Source organism: Myodes glareolus, chromosome 13 (assembly GCF_982192425.1).
Source record: "Myodes glareolus chromosome 13, mMyoGla1.1, whole genome shotgun sequence".
NCBI lineage: Eukaryota > Metazoa > Chordata > Mammalia > Rodentia > Cricetidae > Myodes > Myodes glareolus.
In genome coordinates, this window is record NC_142038.1 from 49,213,992 (window position 1) to 49,235,661 (window position 21,670).

The following is a 21,670-nucleotide window of genomic DNA, read 5'->3' on the forward strand; positions in this document are numbered from 1 at the left end:
GTGTTGGAAGTGGGCAGAAACTGTTCTGTGACCTGGAGAGTTGGGAGCACACTCAACTGAATTAAAGGAGTGACTGACTCATCTCTTCCTATTTCTAGCAAGACCAGGTGCTCCTGTTCTGTCTTTTCCCGTGTCATATAGGGTGTCAGTAACCGTTGGATCCAGCAAATACCTTTGTAGAAACAGGCTCCTAGGTGCCCAGAGCAGTATAGCCGTAGGCTCTTTCCTTAAAGATAGGAATTGACCCTCCAGTTTGAGAACTTTCCTTCCAAAATGTAAGTTTTAGGGCCAGGGCTCCTCCTATTTCCGTATCTTTTTGTTTTGATTTCGTTACCACGGATACTGTTTGACCTTCTCTATCCAAACTCTAGCTATTCTTGCTGATTGGTACTGACCTCTATGACTTGTTACTGTTTTTTTTTCCCCCCAAGTTTTTATGTGTACTTTTTATTCTAACACCGTGTTTCATAAGTGGGTGAAATCTACTTAAGTGTGTGGTACTGTAAAGTGAGAAATCCCAGGAAACTCCTTTCACCTGTTTTTTGGCAGCCACCAAAGTCTTGTGTTCACCGCAGTGGATTTGGCCCAGAGTTGTTGATATTTGCTTTACAGAGGGTGGAGCTGAACCTAGTTCTCTTTTACTGAGTAGGTTCTGGTTTTAACCCTTATGTTACTGAATTTTAACAACTGGGTATCACAAGTAGTGAGAATTGGAAGGTTTCCAGGAAAGCAGGCCATTTCCTTTCCTAATTGCTGAATACAATTTACCTTAAGGCATCAGGATATTCCCCTTCTCTCTGCTCTTTATGAGAACTATGAAAACGAGAGACAAGGAGCATTGCAATTCACTTCTCTTTGTCTCTGTACATGTAAGTATGTGTGAGTGGGTGGAGTGGGCGAGATCGCTGGGGTGCTCTTGTCACCCGGGGCTCAGTTTTCTTGAACTACTGGCTTAAACCAAACCAAACTCAAAGCTATTTCGCCTACTCCACCTTTCCTGAAGTGTGATATTCGCCAGAAGCCTCATTCTGAATGTGCTATATAAACCCTCTGGCTTAGACTAAGTGTGCTCGAAGGTTTGCAATTGAGTGGTTACAGTCCCCCAGGCTGCTGCTGCAGACCTTTCTGAGCAGGTGGCTTGCATTTGAAGGATGGCAGTTCAGATCTTTCTGGCTCCTGCAGATTCTAGGTACAGATAGGCTGGTGAGAAAGCAGAGTTCATAAATTGCCTGGGATCTGCTCTTTACCCTCTGAGGCACCTTGTGTAGAGAGCAGCAGATCCTAGCTTAAGGAGTGGACAGGCAGCATCTTTGAAGGGCTTGGCTGCTGTAGACTTTGAAGGGAGGGACCAGACTGCCTGGTTTTCCCCTTGGTTCCCGATGAGTCTGTCTTCTCGACCCTGAGCTCGTCCCTTCTACAACCTTATTCCAGTTCCTTTTGGAATCCTTTCAAAGGAAGAAAGATAAAAATTTCGAGTGAGCAGAGTGTTTCTGACTTTGCAGCAGGGATGAATGTGGGTGTCAAATACACTCATTTCTGAAATGTATGTAAGGAGAGGCAATACAGTCAGGGTGTCAGGAGGCTGTAGAGCGTCCCTGCATTTAGTAGATTACATGTCTTCTCACACAGTTGAGAAATTAAGACATTCTAAGAATAGTGATTCCCAATTCAATGAGTAACACAAGTTCGAAAATCTATGAGAGTTGGTAAATGTTCCGGTACTCAAAAAAAAAAAAAAAAAAAGAAAGGAAGAAAAAGTAAAACACATACACACAACTGAAAAGGATCTTTTTAAAAGATATATTTGCTTTTACTTTATGTGTGTGTGTGTTTTGCCTGTTTGTGTGAATGTGCACCATGTATATGTTTGATGCTTAAAGAGATCTGAGGATGGCATTGGGTCCCTGGAATTAGAGTTACAGACGGTTGTGAACTGCCATGTGGGTACTGGAAACTGAAACTAGGTCCTCTGCAAGAGCAACAAGTGCTTTTAATCACAGAGCCATCTCTAACCATCAAGAAAATTTTATGGACTGTAAATTGTTTGTTATAAAACCTCAGGAGTGGTAGTATGCGATGAGAAACAGTATAGCTTTGATAAGCACGTGGACCAAAACAGACCTATTGTATATTCTGTGTGATAACCTTTTGTTAGCCTTATTGGTCTGCACTGTGGGCCAAGTTATTCTAGGAGAGAATTCTATCTTCAGGGAATGTAATAGAGACCCAAAAGACACGGTTATATATCACATGTGATTTAGAAGAACAGGTTAAAATCAAATTTATTAACAGGAAATATGAGTGTTTCCTTCTACTCTGTTTGTTGAACACATTCATAGTTACTAAAACCATTCTCATTTTGAAACTAATCTATATTGATTTTTTTTCTTTTTTTGTGTTGAGCCTTCTGTTTTCAATCACTTGTTTCTCAGTAATAGGGACACTAGTGTCTTAGCAGAGCAGCCGGTTGTTTGCCTGTTACTGTTGGATGAACTTTCCTATAGCCAGCTGCTTGTTGCCTGCCCTTCTGTGCTCTTTCTGGTGGCTGGTTTGAGTATAGCCAAGGTTTTAGGCAACCAAGCAGTTAGACCAAAATTCCTGAGCAGCCCAAGCAGGTTGGTCTCTGATGCCGAGGCTAGCCTGGTCTATGTAATGAATTTCAGGACAGCCAGGGCTACATAGAAACTCTGTTTCAGGGGTGGAGTGGGGGCTGGAAGGCATACCAAACTTTATGGAAGCCAAAACTGAAAAGTAAAAAATATTATAGTCACTATGCAAACCTGTTTTTCCTTAAAGAAAAAAACCCTAAAAAACAAAAACAAAACCAGGTTTTAGAATCATCTCCTTTTTAAGGACATAAAAGGTTTACTGTGGAAAAAGACAAATATTAAGACCAATATTTTAATGAGTTTCCTCATTATAGGATAAGTGGGTAAGTCATTCTTTCAGTTTTTAGAATTATTTTATTTCTATTCATTATTAAAGCTTGTTATGAATGGTATCCTTAAAACTTGAGAGCTGGGGGCTAGTGAGATGGCCAGAGGGTAAAAGCATTTACTGCTCAGTCTGAAGATGTGTTTGAACTCCAGGACCCACACGGTGGAAGGAAAGAACTGACACTTCCACGCGGGCAGCCATTCTTGAATACACCCCCCCCCCCCAAAACGAACAAACAAGTGTTAAAAGAATATTAAAAAAAAAACTTTAATGCTAAAAGAGTTTCAAATTTCATCAAGTCCAAACAGTTAATCAGTCACTTCTTGCGGTTGTGTGCTGGCAGCATCAAGGGGCTGAAAAATAGAAGGTTGGTAAATAAACAGAAGGGGAGCAGAAATTTTGATTTTTTTTTTTTTTTTTGTGTTCTTTATTAAGTACTAACATAGGAGTGGACTTAGAGGGAAGTCGCAAGAGTGAAAAGAAGCTAGTTATCTGTTGCTTGGCTCTGTGACAATTAGGGAGTGCCATTTGCCTTTTAAACACTATATATAATGGACAGAATAGACAGAGAATATGGAGGAATATAATTGTAATGGAACTCAATTTAAAGAAGGATAGCTCAGTATCTTCTAGCATATGGAGATCCTGGAAACTAACATTCAGACTAAATCGGACTGGATTGGAGGTCCTTGTCAGCTCTTGGTAGAACCATCCTGAAATGTTGACGTTCTAGTGTGCATGTGGTATGTCCTCAGTGTGGCTGTTTCAAGGCCCTGGTGATGTGTCCTTATCCATTCTTTGTCTTCCTTGAAGAATCTGTTTAATTTTTTTTTTGAGCTTAGGTACAAGTCTTTGAAATACATGTGTTTTGCATGCATTTTATTCTTCTTATTTAACCATTTAACTTTCTTTTAAGATTTATTTATGTGCATTGGTGTTTGTCTTGCATGTATTCTTGTGAGGGCATCAGGTTCCTGGAAGTGGAATTATAGACAGTTGTGAGCTGCCATGTGGGTGCTGGGAATTGAACCTGGGTCCTCTGGAAGAGCAGCCAGTGCTCTTAACCACTGAGCCATCTCTCCAGCCTTCCCCATTTAAATTTCCTAATAGTATATTTTGAATAAAAGGGGGGGGGTGAGTGTTTTATTTTGAAGAAGTCCCTTTCTCCCCACTTTTGCTCTTTGTATTATTTCAACATTTTTGCTAAAAGTACTGTCACTTATATTTTCTTTTCAATGCCTTGGTTCCACATGTTGGTTTTGGATTGAAATTCTCACCTGTAGGCAAGATGGGTCATTTCTGAAACTTTTAGGATCAGGGACCTTTGAGATTCCATTTTCCTTCTCTCCCACCCCACAACACATTTCAATAGTGCTAACTTTAGTTTTCCTGTGCTCAGTGTGCTACAGGTTGTACAGTCTTACAATGAATAAATATTAGTGCATGTTTAGAGTTTTTACATGAGGATGATTAATTCCAGGATAAAGAGTAATTGTAACTGTGGCAGTAATAACAGTTTGAATGGACACCTCCTGTGTGCCTAGCAGTGTGCTAAAGTGGAGTCAGTGTCTCATTAGTGTCTACACTGGCCTTATAAAATAGGCACTGCTATTTTCATTTTATTGGTGATTGGATTAGAGTCCATTGAGATTGGGGAACCTACTTGAGATCATAGAAGTAGAAAGTAACAGAGCTAGGAATCAAATTAAGTCTAGTTCACGGATTCATTACTTTCACCTCTGCTCTGTAAGAGTATTCACTTCGAGAAATTTCCTAGAAAATTTTGGTGATATCCCCTTAGAGTCCTTTCGTCATCTGTATTCTATTAAAACCGAATTCTCCTAGAGTCCGATCAGTGGGAAAGCAGTACAGGGTTTAAATGTACAAAGTCCGTTGGCTAAGTGCCTAAATACTTTGTGCATTTAGTAATTTAGACTTTGAAGCAATTGGAAGAATCATAATTAAAATTATCTTTGACATGAAAAAGTAGCTGTTATTGAGAATGCAAACCCCATCTTTCCTCAGGCCCAAGAATTATACTCAGTTGTGCAAAACATTTTTTTTAGAGCAACTTGATTTCCTTCGTAAGTAGACCAGCTTTGACAGGAGCGTCTGTCCGTGAGTTTCAGTTGTTTACAGCAGAGAAAGTAAGGCCAAGCTAAGACCTAGGATGGTCTTTATAGTTAATCTTTTCATTTTTAAATTTGATGTTTGACATTCCTAAACACTTACTGTCCTGAAACTTAAGGGTTGCAAATGACTCCTCACTCCAGGGTCTCTCTTTGACAGAACTGCTGACTTTGCTCTTTAGACCTGGCAGTTATTTGCCTGTAGTTAATAATTAAGAAATTGCCACAGAGATCCAAGAGCACAGAGCTGTAATTTTCTGTGTGATTGGTGGTAAAAAGTAGAGAATAAGAGTTTCTCTTTTTGCCTGTGTGCAAATAGGTCTACCTTGGATCCAAAAACTAATCATAAAGTTGTATAATTATTGTATCAGATTTCAGCCTTGGCTTTTAAGAGATTATAATCACAGTCATATATATACTCAACTAGGAAGGAAAGGCTCTATCCAAGGCAGTACATAAAATTTGTGTGTGTCCGTACAAGTGTTGGAGAATTATACCTGTGGCTTTGTATCTGGTAGGCAAATGCTCTACCATTGAGCTATGCTTTGAGCTCAGCATAAACTTTAAATAGTGACCTGATTTAAAGAATTTAGAAAATTAAATGGAAGTGTTATTGACCTAAGAGAAAAGCTAAGTTTCAGAACCTTGAGTGATGGATGTGAAAGAATCTTAAAATGATGCAGTTTAACTATCCCTTTGTTATTTAGATGAGAAAGGTTATCTTGAACCAGTATCTGCCCAATACTCAGTCTAGAATTGAATGGTCTGCATCCAGTATTGCTGCATGGTTGTGACCTTACCACTCCTAATTAGTCGTGTGAATTTTGGACAAGTCACTTCAGTTTGCTTGGTCTTTTCTTATGAAACCTGAGGGTTATTATGAATCATTCCTAAGGTCTGTGCCAGTGTGCTGGTGTCTTAGATTCTGTAAATAATCCTGTATGGTAATATTAGGGCAGTGTTCACTTCATAGGAGATGAGGACTGTGGCTGGCCCTGGAAGGAAATCTGATTGGTAGAGTAGACAGGGAAAGAATTTCCTAAGGTGGGGAAAAGAACAAACAGAAACTCAGGTATGTGGATGTGTGCTGGAAGTGAAGGAATATGCCATTGTTGCAGGAGTCAGAGTGGTGGAAAGTAGATGTTTAGGAAAGCTAAAGCCACATCGAGGGGTTATTTTCCTTGGCAGAGATTTTAGATTCCCTTCCTGTAAACACCTATAGAAAAAAAAAAGAACTGAAAGTTAGCACTTTATAGCATGTATACACATTAATATCAGTTTGGGGCTACATAATGTATAGTGGTGACATTATGTAGTCAGGATGTCTAAGAACTCAGAATTTGTATTTAGATCCAGGAAATATTTGTTTTTATTTTATTTGTGTGGGTACACCCTCATATGGGTTCTGGGAATTGAACCCTGATCATTTGGAAGAGTAGTCAAGTACTCTTAATCACTGAGCCATCCGTCAGCCCCCAGCAAATAATTTTTTGGTACCTTTGATGATATTTAGGTAGTTTAAATTCTTTTACCACTCATAATGTATCCATCTTTTCAGAGATTGTTTAAATCGTAAAAATGAGACTTTTTCAGCTGGAACTTAAGGCTATATGATCAAATTGTGGGCACAGTCAGATAATGCCTTTGTGAGAATAATCTGAGCCTGTATTTGGGTCCTGTTGCTTCTCCTAAATGTTCTTCCTGACGGCTTTTGTTATCTGTAGCCTTTTCTGTACTTGGTTTCAGTGTCAGTTTGCGAGTCTTGCTTCAAGATTCCCCCCTTTCATGGTCTAATATAAGATGGACAGTTCTGAAAGCATTAGTTATCTCTCACCAAGGTAGCTGTGAGCTAGGGAACCACTAACATAACTACCCAACCAGAAGAGCGCTGCAAAGAGAAAACTGATTACTATCTCTGGAGATACTGTCTTACAGTTATGAGTTGTGTTTAATAAGGGAACATTATGTATAATTAAACATCTGAGTTATTTTACAAAGTGCAAGGCTGCTGACTTTTACCACTATAAGTGAGAGCAGTATTTGACCCAATCCTCATGTGAAGTGAGTAAGTGCAAGTTCCCATGGTATTATAATCTATTAATACCACAGTTTTTCATGCTGTAGAAAGGTTTACACAGACCATTAAAGAGGAGAATGAGACTGTAGTCTGCAGGATATGTCTGGGTTTCCATAGTAAATGGTAATTAATGGTCATAGTGCACCATTCTTTTAGTAAAAAAAAAAAAAATATCACCGGGCAGGTAGTGGTGCATGCCTTCAATCCCTGCACTTAGGAGGCAGAAGCAGGTGAATCTCTGAGTTCAAGGCCAGCCTGGTCTACAGAGGGAGTTCAGGGCAGCAGGGGCTACACAGAGAAATCCTGTCTCAAAAAACAAAAGCAAACATTTAATTTTATGTGTATGAGTGTTTTGCCTGCATGTGTGAATGCCATGTGCTACATGGAGTTCAGAAGCTGGCATTGGATCCTCTGCAGTTCCAGTTGGTTGTGAGCTGCTTTGTGGATACTGGGAACCGACAGTTCCTGCAAGAGGATCCAGGGTCCCCTGCAAGTACTCTTAACCTTTGAGTCATCTCCCAGGCCCCATACCATTCTTTCTTAACACATACTCAGTTGTAGAATTTCTTTAGTTCCTTTATTTGGCCATAGAAGCTGATAGCTTTGGACTGTTGTAAAACTGTTCCATCTTGTTGGGCTTACAGAAACATTTTTAGTTTTGTTTTTGTGTGAGATATATGTCAAGGCTCCTCGTTTGCAGGGTTCTCTAATTATTTCTTGATCCTTGTATTTTTAAAGGGATGGGAGTTGGTCCTGGTTGGCAGCTCTTAGCCTTTGCTACAGCTTGTTCGTTACTTGTAGGCCATGGGTGACGTCTGTTTCCTGTGATTGAAACCACAAGAAGAAGTGGTAAGAAACCACTGTAGGATATGTATTATCAGGCAAGCAGCAGGCAGTGGGCACCCCTTAAAAAGAGCAGTAGTAACCAATTACAGTCTTTAAGGTGCCCAGAGAGACCCTAGAAATGATTTGACCCAGTTTTCCTTCAAATGAGGAAGACACAGACGCCTAGAGCTGTTTTGTTGGCCTTATATTACATAAGCTAGGTTTTAGAATCCAGCTCTCTCACTTTGTGTTATTAGTCTTAAATTCTGTAAGTGCTCGTTGTCAGAATATTTGCTAAAGTTGTTGTCAGAATATTTACTAAGGTATACAGGAGAAGAGGGAGTATAGAATATTTTGAATATGGGAATTGGAGGATGTTTTGCTTTAAATGATGTGCTAATGAGTTTTTAAAAACTTTTTATACATTTTCAAAACATCCAGGAAGCTAGAGTTTCTGTTTTTTTGTTTCTATCCACATGATATATGGATTTTTAGTTGTTAAATTTTTCATAGAATTAAAGTTATGGTTTCTACTTTTAAAATATTCTAAACATTTCCATTTCTTTAAGCTTCAAAAATTATTATTATTTAAAATAATTAATTTTTATTTTATGTACATTGGTGTTCTGCCTGCAGGTGTATCTGTATGAGAGCATCGAATCTCCTGAAACAGGAGTTACAGACAGCTGTGAGCTGCCGTGCGGGTGCTAGGAATTGAACCCAGGTCCTCTGGAACAGCAGCTAGTGCTCTTAACTGTTGAACCATCTCTCTAGCCTCTAAGAATTATTTTTATTTGAAATGGAAATGCATTTTTATTATAAAAGCATTATGTAGCTCTTTCTAAAGAAATACAAATATGTATAGAGTAAAACAATTCCTTTGTTTTTCAGAAATTGAAGTTATTTAAAATAGGATCAAAAGAAATGTTTGCTATTTGGAAATGTTTGAGTTCTAAGTACTTTGAAATGAAATTGTGTATGTGATTGTGTCATAACATAGTTCAACATAGTTTGATTTCTTAGAAGGATCAGAATGACTTCAACTTTGGCTTATATTTCTGGTGAACAGTCATGAGAATTTAAATCATCATTGTGCTTCTGCTCTCCAAGATTTCTCTTCAACTCTCCTTCTAGATTCATAAAAGACTAGAAAATGTTTGCTGTGATTTCATTAGCTCAAGCCTGGGTTTTTGAGTAGCATTGTAATTTTGGGATTATTTACTCCATTATCAGTAGATGATTATTTCTGGCTATTCAGTGATGAAGTGAGGAGAAACAAGGCTGTAACTGTTATTTTGAATGAAAAGGAATTGGGGTTAGGATTTAAAACAGGTGTCTTCATGCTTGGTGCTTGCATGTGGAAATGATAGATAGCAGCTGCAGGAAGGAACTTCCTGTCTGCTGGGCCTTGGGTGTGTCCCATGCGCCTACTAGAGGAGAAGATGTCCTGCTGCTGCTCACATCACAAGGGAGGAGGACAGGGTTGCCACAGTGATTGAGAAACAGCATTCCTGAGTCATTGACTCTTTCTAAATGAATGGTCAACACCCCTTTTTTAAAGGAGCAATGACAGTCTTCCCTGAACTCAGAGGATTCAGTAAGAGAATGAGGAAGAACAAGCATAATATTTGGAGCTTGAGAAATAGATTGAAACTTGGAAGAAATCTGCTATATTACGTGTTGTCTGATATGTGTTCAAGTTTTATTAGAATTCTAAGGTGTTTGAGACGGAAACTTTGTATGCATCTGTCTGCGAATTACAGATTATTCATTCCTGTGCCTTTCACCCCCTTCCCTCAGCAGAGAAGATAACTTTGTCTGCTAGATAACTTATTTCCCAGCTTTGAGCACGTTGTCTGTTGGCAGCTTGTTTTCCAGACCCCTGAGTGTCTATAGTGTAAGGTGCTGGCACTGTAGACTTGTAAGAGAAACGTGGTGTCCCCAATCTAGATCCACTTGCTTTTCTGTGCAGGAATAGTGAAACCAGAATGGCCTTTTCTCCTTGTTTCTAGACTTTCAGCTATCCATGACGTATGTTAACCTATTGCAGTGCTTTAAGATGAGCTGAACTGGAGGTAGGAAGTTACTTTTTCCTCAGATTTACCTCCTTGATCACTAGAGGAGTAACATGCATTTTGACCTGTTAGCAAACAAATTCTAATACTAAGACAGTATCCCAGTTTGGCTTTGAACTCTCAATCTCCCTGCCTCAGCCTCCCAAGTACTAGGACTTTTTTATTTTATTTATTTATTTATTTATTTTGAGACAGGGTTTCTCTGTAGCTTTGGAGCCTGGCTCTAGCTCTTGTAGACCAGGCTGGTCTCGAACTCACAGAGATCCACCTGCCTCTGCCTCCCAATTGCTGGTATTAAAGGCGTGCACCACCACTGCCTGGGTCAAGTACTAGGACTTTAAATGTATGCCATGTCTGGCTTCCAATTGGCTTAGAGCTTTGTAGTCTATACTTTTCAATTTCAAGCCTCCCCTCTTCTTATTTAATTTCAGTTGGAAAATAAAGTTTATGGGGGTTGGAGAGATGGCTCAGTGGTTAAGAGCATTACCTGCTTTTCCAAAAGTCCTGAGTTCAATTCCCGGAAACCACATGGTGGCTCACAGCCATCTGTAATGAGGTCTGGTGCCCTCTTCTGGCCTGCAGACATACACACAGACAGAATATTGTATCCATAATAAATAAATAAATAAATAGATATTTTTAAAAAAGAAAATGAGGTTTATTAGAAGGCTCTATTCTCTAAATGAAGAGCTACGGGCATGATGGATACTGAGAGGGAGAGTCTGTCTTTTCTAGAGAGTCCACTGATAGGTTATCCAATCCTAAGGTGGCCAGTATATAGAAACAACATTAAATGACTCAGCAGGTCTTGTGTGCATGTGGGGTGTAAATGTAACAATATATGTATATTTGTAACTAGTAATAAAAGTCAGTAATTTGTCATTGAGTGGGGAGACATAGGAAGAGTTAGGAGAAAAGAGGAGTAAAAATTTGCAAAAAGTAAAAGTTTAAATAAAAAAAGAAAGTACTCCTCCCAGTGCTAATGTATGCCACTACACTAGCCAGTGCCCTCCAATAACTTTCTGTTTATTTATTTATTTATTTAGTTTTTGAGACAGCCTCTTGCCTGTGTATTCTTGGCTGGCCTGGAACTTGTATAGGACAGGCTGGCCTGAGACTCCTGAGATTCACCTCTCTCTGACTCCCAAATGCTGAGATGGTTTTAGACAGAGGAAAAGTTTTAAGTAAGTGATTTCCAATGTTTAAGTAGATTACTGAAATAGGGAATGGACTACAACTACCTGATGCTGTTAGGGCATTTCTGACTGCAGCTGACATGGATCTTTCCTGGAATCTTTTCCTTGGTCCCTGATGTGCAGTCAGGAAGAAGATACTGACTCGAAACTGTTGTATTGAGAGAATTCATAATAAGGATTGGAAGATCTTGTACTATCCTACTGTTTCCTTTGTTGCTGTTTAGGGAATTCTAGTGGGTTTATTGTTTGCTTACTTCTCTCAGATATATTGAGGAATAGTTGACATAAAAGTTGTGCATACTTGTGACATGTGTGTATGTATTGGGGAATACCTGGATAGATGAACTGTTCCTTTGGCACTTTTTCCTAAGCCGTCATAGGGACCATAGGCCTATCTTCCATTTTTAGGATCTAGGCTCTGTGTGTGTGTGTGTGTATCCATGTACATGCCTCAACACATGTAGAGGTTAGAGAATACTTGGGGAGTTGGTTTCTCTTTCCACCAGGGATTAAGTCAGGCTTGGTGACAAGTACATACACACACTGAGCCATATCACCAGTCTGTTACTTAGGATTTTGAGACCGTCTTGTTTCATATCCCAGTTTGGCTTTGAACTCTCAGTTTCTTTAGTACTTCTAGTACTTCTCTCAAGTACTAGGCCAGTGTGTGCTATGCCTGGCTTCACAATTGACTTCAAGCTTTGTGGTCCATATTTTTCAATTCTAACCCCCCCTATTTAAATTTCCTTTTCCTTGGGGTATTTTTTTTCCTTTTTGAGATGAGTGTTGCAACTTTGCACCACTCCCATTTAGGCTAACAGGCACCAGTAATTGTGATGTCAGAATTCAGTTTTTCGTACGTGGAGTTGAGCTGTGGATTCATTTGCCATCCTCCTTGGGCCATTGGTGGAAATGGAAGGGAGAGTTCTCTGTATTTAAATTTAATCATTGTTTCTTTCTCTCCAGTTCTGACTGACTTCTGTTTCTGTGTAAGGGGGAAATAGAGAAGGGAGTCCAGCCAGTTTCTGTCATCATGCCTTATTTAATTTTTACAGAATACTTTGATTTTTATCATTTTACTTTATTATTTATTCTTCATCACCAGTCAAATGAGAAAATATAGTCCTAAAGATAGAAATACTAAAACTGTGGCAGATTTCAAACAGCAAATAATGCATCTTACCCTTCCCTTCTATCCTTTGGTGTAAATGTTGTAAATTTTGTGGCAAAACTAGATTAAGGTTTTGTGGTAATTCAGTTCAAGTCTGCGTTGTAAATCCCTGTTGCCTCATCATTCTAAGGAACTTAATTTCAGTCCTGTGATAGAATAAAGAAGTGAATCAGAGGCAGATTCCATAGATTGTGGATGTCAAGTTCTACCATACTTTCCTGGGAGATATATAAAATTTGAAAGGAAGTTGTTGGTGACACTTACTTTTCCCATTTGCCTGTAGGTAGTCACCTTTGTCATTATCGAGAACTTACTACTTTTTAAAAGATGAAAGCACTCCTACATGGCATTTTGTCTGTTCCACAACTGAGTATTTCCCTAAGGACAGTTCATAAATATGTCTTGTGGACTGAAACACTAAGCATAGTCTCTGGTCTCATTCACAGGGAAAGACATTGATGGCTTAGTCTGGTGGTTTACTGTATGTGATAATCCTAGTTTTCTATCCTAGAACTCAAAACCTTTTATTACTTGCTCAATTTGAATAGTATTAATGAATATACTATGCTGTGCTTATGATGGTGCTTCAAAATTTATAGTGCTGTTAATTTAAAGTATAGCTTAAGATATATCACGTGAGTAAAACACAACTTTTGCTCCTGTACCACTTAACAGCCACAGAGAGCAGCCATAGGCATCTATTAAGAAGGATCTGACATATACATATACATATATATATATATATGTGTGTATATATCTGACTTAGATGATGGCTAAGTATAAATTTATAGACAAAGAATGGTCTTTGTTTTAAATTCGCAGCATGTTACTGAAGTCCAGTGTTGCCTGTTTAGTGATCAAGGGTTTACTTTACTAGAAGCCTTTCTGTAGTAAGACAGAAATCACTTTCACAGAGTGATCTTTCCCCTTTGTTTACTTAGGATAGCAGTGATCCTGAGAGGTGTGTGCAGCTATTTGCTATTTTTGAACAGGTACCCCCCTTCACATTCACTTTTAAGACTGTGTTTTCCTATTTAGCCCAGGGTGGTCTTAGAATAGCTACAAAGCCAGGCTGGCCTCAAACTCACAGTCTTGCTGCTTTATGCCTCTTGAGCTCTAGAATTATAGACAGGCTTGCCACATCTGGCCATTGTTTAGTTTCTAGTAGAAGTAAAGCACAAGGAGTTACAATTACTTCTAGTATCTCGGAAATAAAAATCAAAACTCAAAGTCTTTTTCTTTTAAAACTAGATCTAAATAAATCTGGATTTCAGTAGTTGGAATAATGTATGAATTTCCAATTGCTGTGTAATTATCACTCAACTTAAAGCATGATGTGGACAGTGTGCGTGGATTCTCAGAGTGTGACAGGGTTGAAATCAAGATGTCAGTTGAGCTCTGTGGGATGTCTGCTTCCACACTCACTAGAGTCTGAAATTGAAGAATTCATTCCTTCACAATTGTGGGGCTCTGTTTCTTTGCTGACTTTCAGTTTGGGATGGCACTCAGCTTCCAGAGGCTACCTATAATTCTTGTGCTTTGGCCTTCTTAATCTTCAGGCCAAGAATGGCATGGTGAATCTATGTGTCGTAGTGTCTAGATTTGAAGCACTTGTGTGGTTGGGTCAGACCTACTAAGTAGTCTTTCTTAGAAGTCAGTTTGTAACGTTCTCTATTGTTAGTGACATAATCACATGACAGTCTGTGATAGTTTAGATTTGGGGTCGCATCTTAGAAGTCTACTGCACTAGTATGTTCCTTGTTTTGAATTAGCCTAAAAGTAGGTAGTCAGGAAAAAAGGTGCTGGAGCCTTTAAACCCCACACTTTAGAGGCAGAGACAAGCAGGTCTCTGATTTTATAGGCCAGCCTGGTTGTCTTAGGCAGCGTTTATATTGCTGTGATTAAACACCATGACCCAAAGCACATTGGGGAAGAAAGGGTTTGTTTCATCTTATAGCTTACAGCAGCATCCAGGGAAGTCAGGAGAGGATCCTGGGGGCAAGAAGTGGAGCAGAGGCCTTGGGGGAGTGCAGTTTTTACTGACTTGTTTCTCATGGCCTGCTCTGTTTTGTTTTGTTTCTTGTTTTTCAAGACAGTTTCTCTGTGTGGCCCTGGAACTCCCTCTGTAAGCCAGACTGGCCTTGAACTTCGAGACACTCGTGCTTCTGCCTCCTGAGTGCTAGGAGTTTTCTTGGTTCAAGTATGTTCTTCCAAAATGACTCTACCTTGTGTCAAGTTGATGTAGAAACTAACCAGCACACTGGTTTAAATATTAAATTTCGGGACAGGTATGGATAACATAGAGAGACCCTGTTTCCAAAAACAAAACAACAACAACAAAAGGGTGTTGCATTGACTGAGGCAGTTAGTGAATTGCGTTCTGATTGCAGTGATGAGAAAACTCAAGTTCTCGGGGATCCTGGTCTGCCCAGGTTCATCACAGTGTGGTCCAACTGATGTTCAGCTGTGCAGTTGTGGTAGTCACTTAGCCAGGAGCTCACACAGCTCAAACATAAAAGTTACAGGTGGTTGCATTAGCCTGAACTAAATCTTTAGAAAGTACTGAGCTGTGGTTTTGTACTTGTGGGTTTATATTTCCCCTTTGCTGGTCACGTGGCTCATGCAGTAGCTGTCCATGATTAACAATAGGGGCATAGTCCTAGGAATTGGAGTCACTTTTTCCTATGTAATATACTTTGTGTTCAGAGTAATAGTCATATTCTCTTATTAGATTATTGCTAAGAACACTATGTAACTAACTACCTTTTATTTGGCTGTGTAAACAGTCTGTGTCAAGAGAAGCTTATTATTTTTAGTATTCTGTGCCCTTTTTCTGATTCAGATTAAAATTCCAGAATTTATAGAATCATTTAGAGATAAATCCGGATGAAGTTTCTTACATCTTTGCGTTTACAGTAGGCACACTTGTGTTACTCGGCGTGCAAAAGAACTTCTGTGTGACTGGCAGATTGAGTTCCATCAGCCCAGAGTATTGGGACTGAAGAGATGGCCCATCTACTCTTGCAGAGAACCCATTTATTCCCAGTACCCACCTCATGGGGTTTATAACCATCTATACCTCCAGCTCTGAGGCCTCTGTGCCCTGTACTCATTTGTGTATACCTATAAAGACGTGGACATGCATACACATAATTAAAAATAAAATCTTAAAAACTAAAATATTCATACATAAAACCACCACAGTAACAAATGCAGGATAGAAAAGAAGTATTAAAGTTAATTTATATTTATTATATAAATAGTTATCGGGGTTTATTTCAGACTCTTTTAAGTCATTTAGTTTAATTAGTTTGGCCTTATGGGGCCTTACAAGACTTGCCTTTGACAGTTTCTGTTCTGTTTCCTTATAAAGGATAAATTGTCTAGTATCTAATTTCATTTTTAAAGATTTGTTTATTTTTATGTATGCGTATATGGCCCTGTGTGGTTTTATGTGCATAATGTGTGTGCAGGTGCCCACTGAGACCAGCAAGTATTGGATCTCAGACTGGAGTTATAGGTGGTTGTGAGCACCTACATATGGGCTCTAGGAACCAGACAGGTTCAGTAGAACGACCTCAGTAAGCGTTCTTAATTGAGCCACCTCTCTAGCCCCAAGGAAGTTTCTGATTTCTTGTAGATGGTAGCCAAAAGATTTATCTTACCACATGATACATCAGTATGTGGTGACTGAATCAGGAACTGAATTACTCTCTGGAAGAGGGGAGGGGAGGAAGGGAGCAGGTTTTCTTTTCTATTTTGATTGATGGTTATTGCAGTGCAGTACGTTGTCAGTTGTATTCTGTGGTGTTACTGTTGATGCAGTACACAGTGATCAATTCATGTTGATGTAATAGGGCTTGATGAAACAGATTTTTCAGAGAAGGTAAAGCTTCTTTTAGTAAATACAGTTCTCTTAAGCTTTTTCTTAACCAGCTGATGACCTGTAGATATTTATCTACTCATTCAGTTCTGGCAAGAGTTTTGTAGAATAAGAACTGTACTTTTATTAATAATTATTTGCATGTAAATAGAATATTATGAAAATTGAGTAACCAGTAAAAATTTAGACTGTACAGAAAAGGCAGTATTACCACTGTTGGTGGGAGACCTCAGGAGATACACTGCATAGTATCTTGAAGGCATAACTCAACTTTAGATTGTCAGAATCTAAAGATCTGAGAAGGACATCAGGGAACCAGCAGGTCAGGGGGGCCTGGTAAATCGGGAAGCATTTTGAAAGATTGCAGTAAAAGCCAACTCCTGGGGCTGGAGAGATGGCTCAGAGGTTAAGAGCACTGATTGTTCTTCCAGAGGTCCTGAGTTCAATTCCCAGCAACCACATGATGGCTCACAATCATCTATAGTGAGATCTGGTGCCCTCTTCTGGCCTGCAGGCACACATGCAGACAGAACACTGTAAACAAAATAAATAAATAAATCTTTACCAAAAAAAAAAAAAACCTACCTAGAAAAGGTGGCTCTTGGGATGTGGGTCTATAACTAGGTCAGGAAAGATGCTAATGCAAAAGAACCCATTTTAAAAAAAAAGCCAACTCCTTAGATATCTGCTGGATTATGTTTAGGGAAGTATGCTGTTGTAGATTTTGTGTGCCTAAGCTCACCATGACCAGCATTAGCTTTCTTGAATAAATCAGAGCAGAAAGAAAATTCTGTGGGATGGAGTGAGTATTTTTGACAGTTCAGATATGAAAACAAAAGACAGGAGGGCAGAACACACACACACTTGACAATGGAATACCATCCATTGTTAAAATGAAATGATCAAGATAGGAAGACATAGAAGAACCTTAAGTGTGTACTAAGTGAAAGAAGGTACCAACTGGATGGCATTTTAGAGAAGGCGAACTGTGAAGACAGAAAAAGGCCAGTGGCTTCAGGAGGAAGGGGATGGAAAGGCTTATTCGACGGAACTTTCATATCCATGAAATGGTTATTCTAGGTATATTTGCTCAAACCCATAAACCATAAAATACCAAGAGTGATCCGTAGAGTAAATTATGACCTTTGGATGATTATGGTATCTCAGTGAAGGGTCATTAATTGTAGCAAATGTGTCGTAGAATGTTAGTAAAGAGGGAAACCATGCAGCTGCTGGGACAGGGGCATATAGGAATGTTCTGTAGAGATTATGGTGGTGGTCCTCGAAAATATGTATATGAGACAAATGTGCCCTACAATAGCATACACAACAAGGGCAGGTTGCATGCCTCAGCAAGTGAAGGTGCCTACTAGTCAAAACTGGCACTTTGAGTTTGGTCCCTGGAACTCATGCAGAAGTGAAAGGAGAAAACTGACGAAGTTGTTCTCTGATCGTCAAATGTGCACTGTATGCCTATGCATAATAATGATGGCTGGGTGGTGGTGGCATACACTTTTGATCCCAGCCTTTGGGAGGCAAAGGTGGGAAATCTCTTGAGTTCAAGGCCAGCCAGCCTGGTTTACAGAGCAAGTTCCTGGACAGCCAAGGCTGCATAGTGAAACCCTGAATCCAAAAACAAACAAACAATAAAAACCAGAAACCCCAAAACAAACAAACAACAATAATAAAATATTCAACAGTCCATGCATCCAGAGTTTACTAAGTGCTGTTTAGACCCTTGCTTTCAGTGAGCAAACAACATAACGATTGTCAGACATCTGAGCACATTTCCTAGCAGGAGAAAGTGGAAGTAAATTGCTATACAAGAGGGGAAGGCTTAAAAACAGAAATTAATATCTACTAGAGAAAAATTCAAAAGCAAAAGGATCTTTAGGAATTGAAAATATAAAAGTTAGCCAGGAGATGGTGGCACATGCCTTTGATCCCGGCACTTGGGAGGCAGAGGCAGGCAGATCTCTGTGAGTTCGAGGCCAGCTTGGTCTACAGAGTGTGTTCCAGTACTGAAAAAAAGAAATCCTGTTTCTAATGAAAAACTAAAAAAGGAAGAAAGTATGAAAGCTGAATAAAAGGGCTGAAAAATTGAAATAAATCACCCCCTCCCAAGTATAACAAGAGTGTAGATAAATAGAAAAGAAAGTACAAACAAGGCTCAGAATATGGGAAACCCAGTATCCAAATAAGAGAAAAACAACAAACAGAAGAACAAGTTGCCAAGGAAATAAAATAAATTTCCCAGCACTGAAAGGAGGGATAAAAATAGAATGTACAAAGACCCAACATGGTTAAATTTCAAAACATCCATAAGAAAATCCTACAGAATTCAACAGAAGGATGAAAATGGGTAGTATGCGGGAGCCAAAGCAACCCCACATTTCCTGACTATAATGGCCTTTTAAAAACCTGAAGAAAAGCAATTTTCAACCTACAAATCCCTACTCAAACACAACAGTTAATCAAATATGACTTCAAAATAGACATTGTTACATATTTAAGCTTTAAAAAGTTTTTCCCCATGTATTTCAGGAAGCTGTTCTAGGATATGCTCCATCAAAACGAAGGAACAAACCAAGTGAAAGACTTGAAATAACAATAAACAGGAACTTTGGCAGAGCTGAGAGGCCAAAGAAGCCCTAAGAATAATTGTTCTATGCCAGGCATAGAGAGCAACCAGCTGTAATGGAGCAGTGAAGCCATTTGTGGTGACATTCGCCTGTTATCCCAGCACTCCATTGACTGAAGAGGCAGGAAGACTATAAGTGCCAAGATCAGGCTGAACTACAAAGTGAGCTACCTGGACATATATTGAGACTCTGTTTTGCCAAGCGATGGTGGCGCACGCCTTTAATCCTAGCACTCGGGAGGCAGAGGCAGGAGGATCTCTGAGTTCGAGGCCAGCCTGGTCTAGAAGAGCTAGTTCTGGGATAGGCACCAAAGATACAGAGAAACCTTGAGTCAAAAAACAAAACAAAACAAAAAAGAGACTCTGTCTCAAAAAAGCAAAACAAGCAAAATACAATGGAATGAAAATTGCATCAGACCTTTAAAGTCTGTCATCATCAACATCTGTTTCTGTTCTGACTTTTGAAATTGACAATATATGTCTAATCCTGGCCCAGGTTCTTGGCTATTCTGAACTGTACATGCATGGTGCACACATGTGCTCTATCATGTATATATAAGTATACAACTATGCATATACTACAGGACAACCTTGGGTGTCATTCCTCAGGTCCATCCATCTTTTTTTGAGAAAGGGTCTCTCATTAAGTTGGCTTAACTGGTTGTCTTAGTAAAGGAGTTCCAGGGGTCCTTCCTGCCTCTGCCTTCCTAGCTGGTTTATAAGAGCCAGCATCACATCTAGCTTGTTTTGTTTGTTTTTAACATAGGTACCAACAGTCAGACTCTGGTCCTTATGACCAATTGAACTGACTTCTCAGCTTCCATTGGCTTTTATGTATTGAAGTTTATTCCTTTACTTACTAAAAAGATCTCTGTTCAGTTCCCAGCACCCTTGTCAGGCAGTTCATCACTGCCTGTAATTCCAACTCCTAGGGATTTGCTGTCCTCTTCTTCCTCTGGGGCAACTACACATACAAACACTAAAACATATAAATAAAAATAAATCTTGTTTTTCCCCTTGTTTTAGCAATTATTATGAAAATTTGTGTGCAAGTTTTTGTGTAGACATAAGTTTTTCAAATAAATATCAAGGAAAGCCAGCATGGTAGTGCATACCTATAATCCCAGTACTCAAGAGACAGAGACAGGAGGATTATCCTGAGTTTGACCTTAGCCTGGTTTATATAACACTCTTTCTAAAACAAACAAAACCCACCACACACCATGGAGCTTTGTTGGGTGGTGTTCCGCAGCCTTAGCATTAGGATGCACTAAGGTTCTGCCTTTTGGCCATTTCCAGAGGTTTATGGTTATATTTTGGGATTTGGGTGTCCCTGATGACATAGGCTGTAGAGCAGCTTCTCCATGAGGTTTTTTGTTGGTGTTAAATGTGTGTCTTTCATGAGTTGGTAAACTGGCTCTTTTGAGTCTTGAGTTGTTGATATGTTTTAGGTAATAAATTTTATTAGATTTGTCTTCCATGCATATTTTCTACTAGTATAATTGTGTCTTCACATTGTCGTTTGTAGAGCAGTAATTTCAAAAGAGCATTTTTGCTGGGAGACACATAACCAGTAATTTTATTGAAAGTCAGTATCAGCTTTTTTGAAGAGACTTTGAGAATAAACACGTAGTTAATAACTTTTTTGGATTGGATCTCTTGAAATTGAAGCTACAGGCATCTGAGCTGCTTCATGGGTGCTGGGAGCAGAACTCAGAACCTCTAGAAGAGCAGCAAGTGCTCTTATCTGCTGAGCCATCTCTCCAGCCCTATAGTTAGAGTAGGGGCAGGTTACCAGCAAGACCCTAGAGCCCAGAATAGTTAAAATTGTAACAAATTGAGCATTGTCTTGTTTAATAGTTTTAATTTTAAGTGTATTATTTAGAATATTAGTCTCCAAACTGCATTGCAACTATCTTACCATTTTAACTGAATTTAAACCAATTTTTAGAAATTCCAAACAGTTTTACGGTATCAGGGGTTGTGCAAGAGCAGTGTACACTGTTAACCATTGAGCCATAAATAAATATTTTTAGAAGAGTTTTCCAGTATGGGCATAAATTAACTCTTACTTCTCTACATGTAAACTGTGAAATGCCCACTGTAGTATATTAGTATGTCCACACATAGGGCATAGTGACGCATGCTTTAATTCTAGCATTTGGGAGGCAGGTAGATAAGTTGAAGCCATTGTGCTCTACATAATGGATTTCAGGTCAGCCAAGGCTGTACAATGAGAACCTGTCTTAAAAAAACAATATTTCTCAACTTTTGGTTCCTAACATGTATGTATGTTAGCTGTATAACCTTATTATTTTAGAGAAAATACTTAAAATGTAGGTTCTAAAGATTAAAAGATGAACAATGAGCCTCTCATAATTTGAGGAGTGATTCATAATTATGTAAAGAATGCTTAATTTAATTCTAACTTATTTCTAAAGGAATAATCATTGAGGGGCTGAAGAGCTGCCTCAGTTGTTAACAATGATAACTGCTCTTCCAGAGGACTTGGGTTTGATTATCAGCACCCACATGGAGGCTAACAACCTGTTATAATTCAAGTTCTAGTGTGTCTGATGGCCTCTTCTGACCTCCACAGGTACTAGGTATGCATGTGATACACAGACATATATGCAGGCAAAATACTCATACATGTAAATAAAGAAAAATCAAGAAAATGCAAACATCATTTGATATTACCAGTTTCTGGATTAAAGTTTGTTTTTGTTTTGACAC

At 39.0% G+C, this 21,670-nt stretch overlaps 1 protein-coding gene across 2 annotated transcripts in view; it reads left to right on the plus strand.

The window, feature by feature from the left end:
* Positions 1 to 21,670, plus strand: part of LOC125390654 (protein diaphanous homolog 1) — a 46,108-nt gene that overhangs the window by 1,535 nt on the left and 22,903 nt on the right. The gene's annotated exons all lie outside the window — the stretch shown is intronic.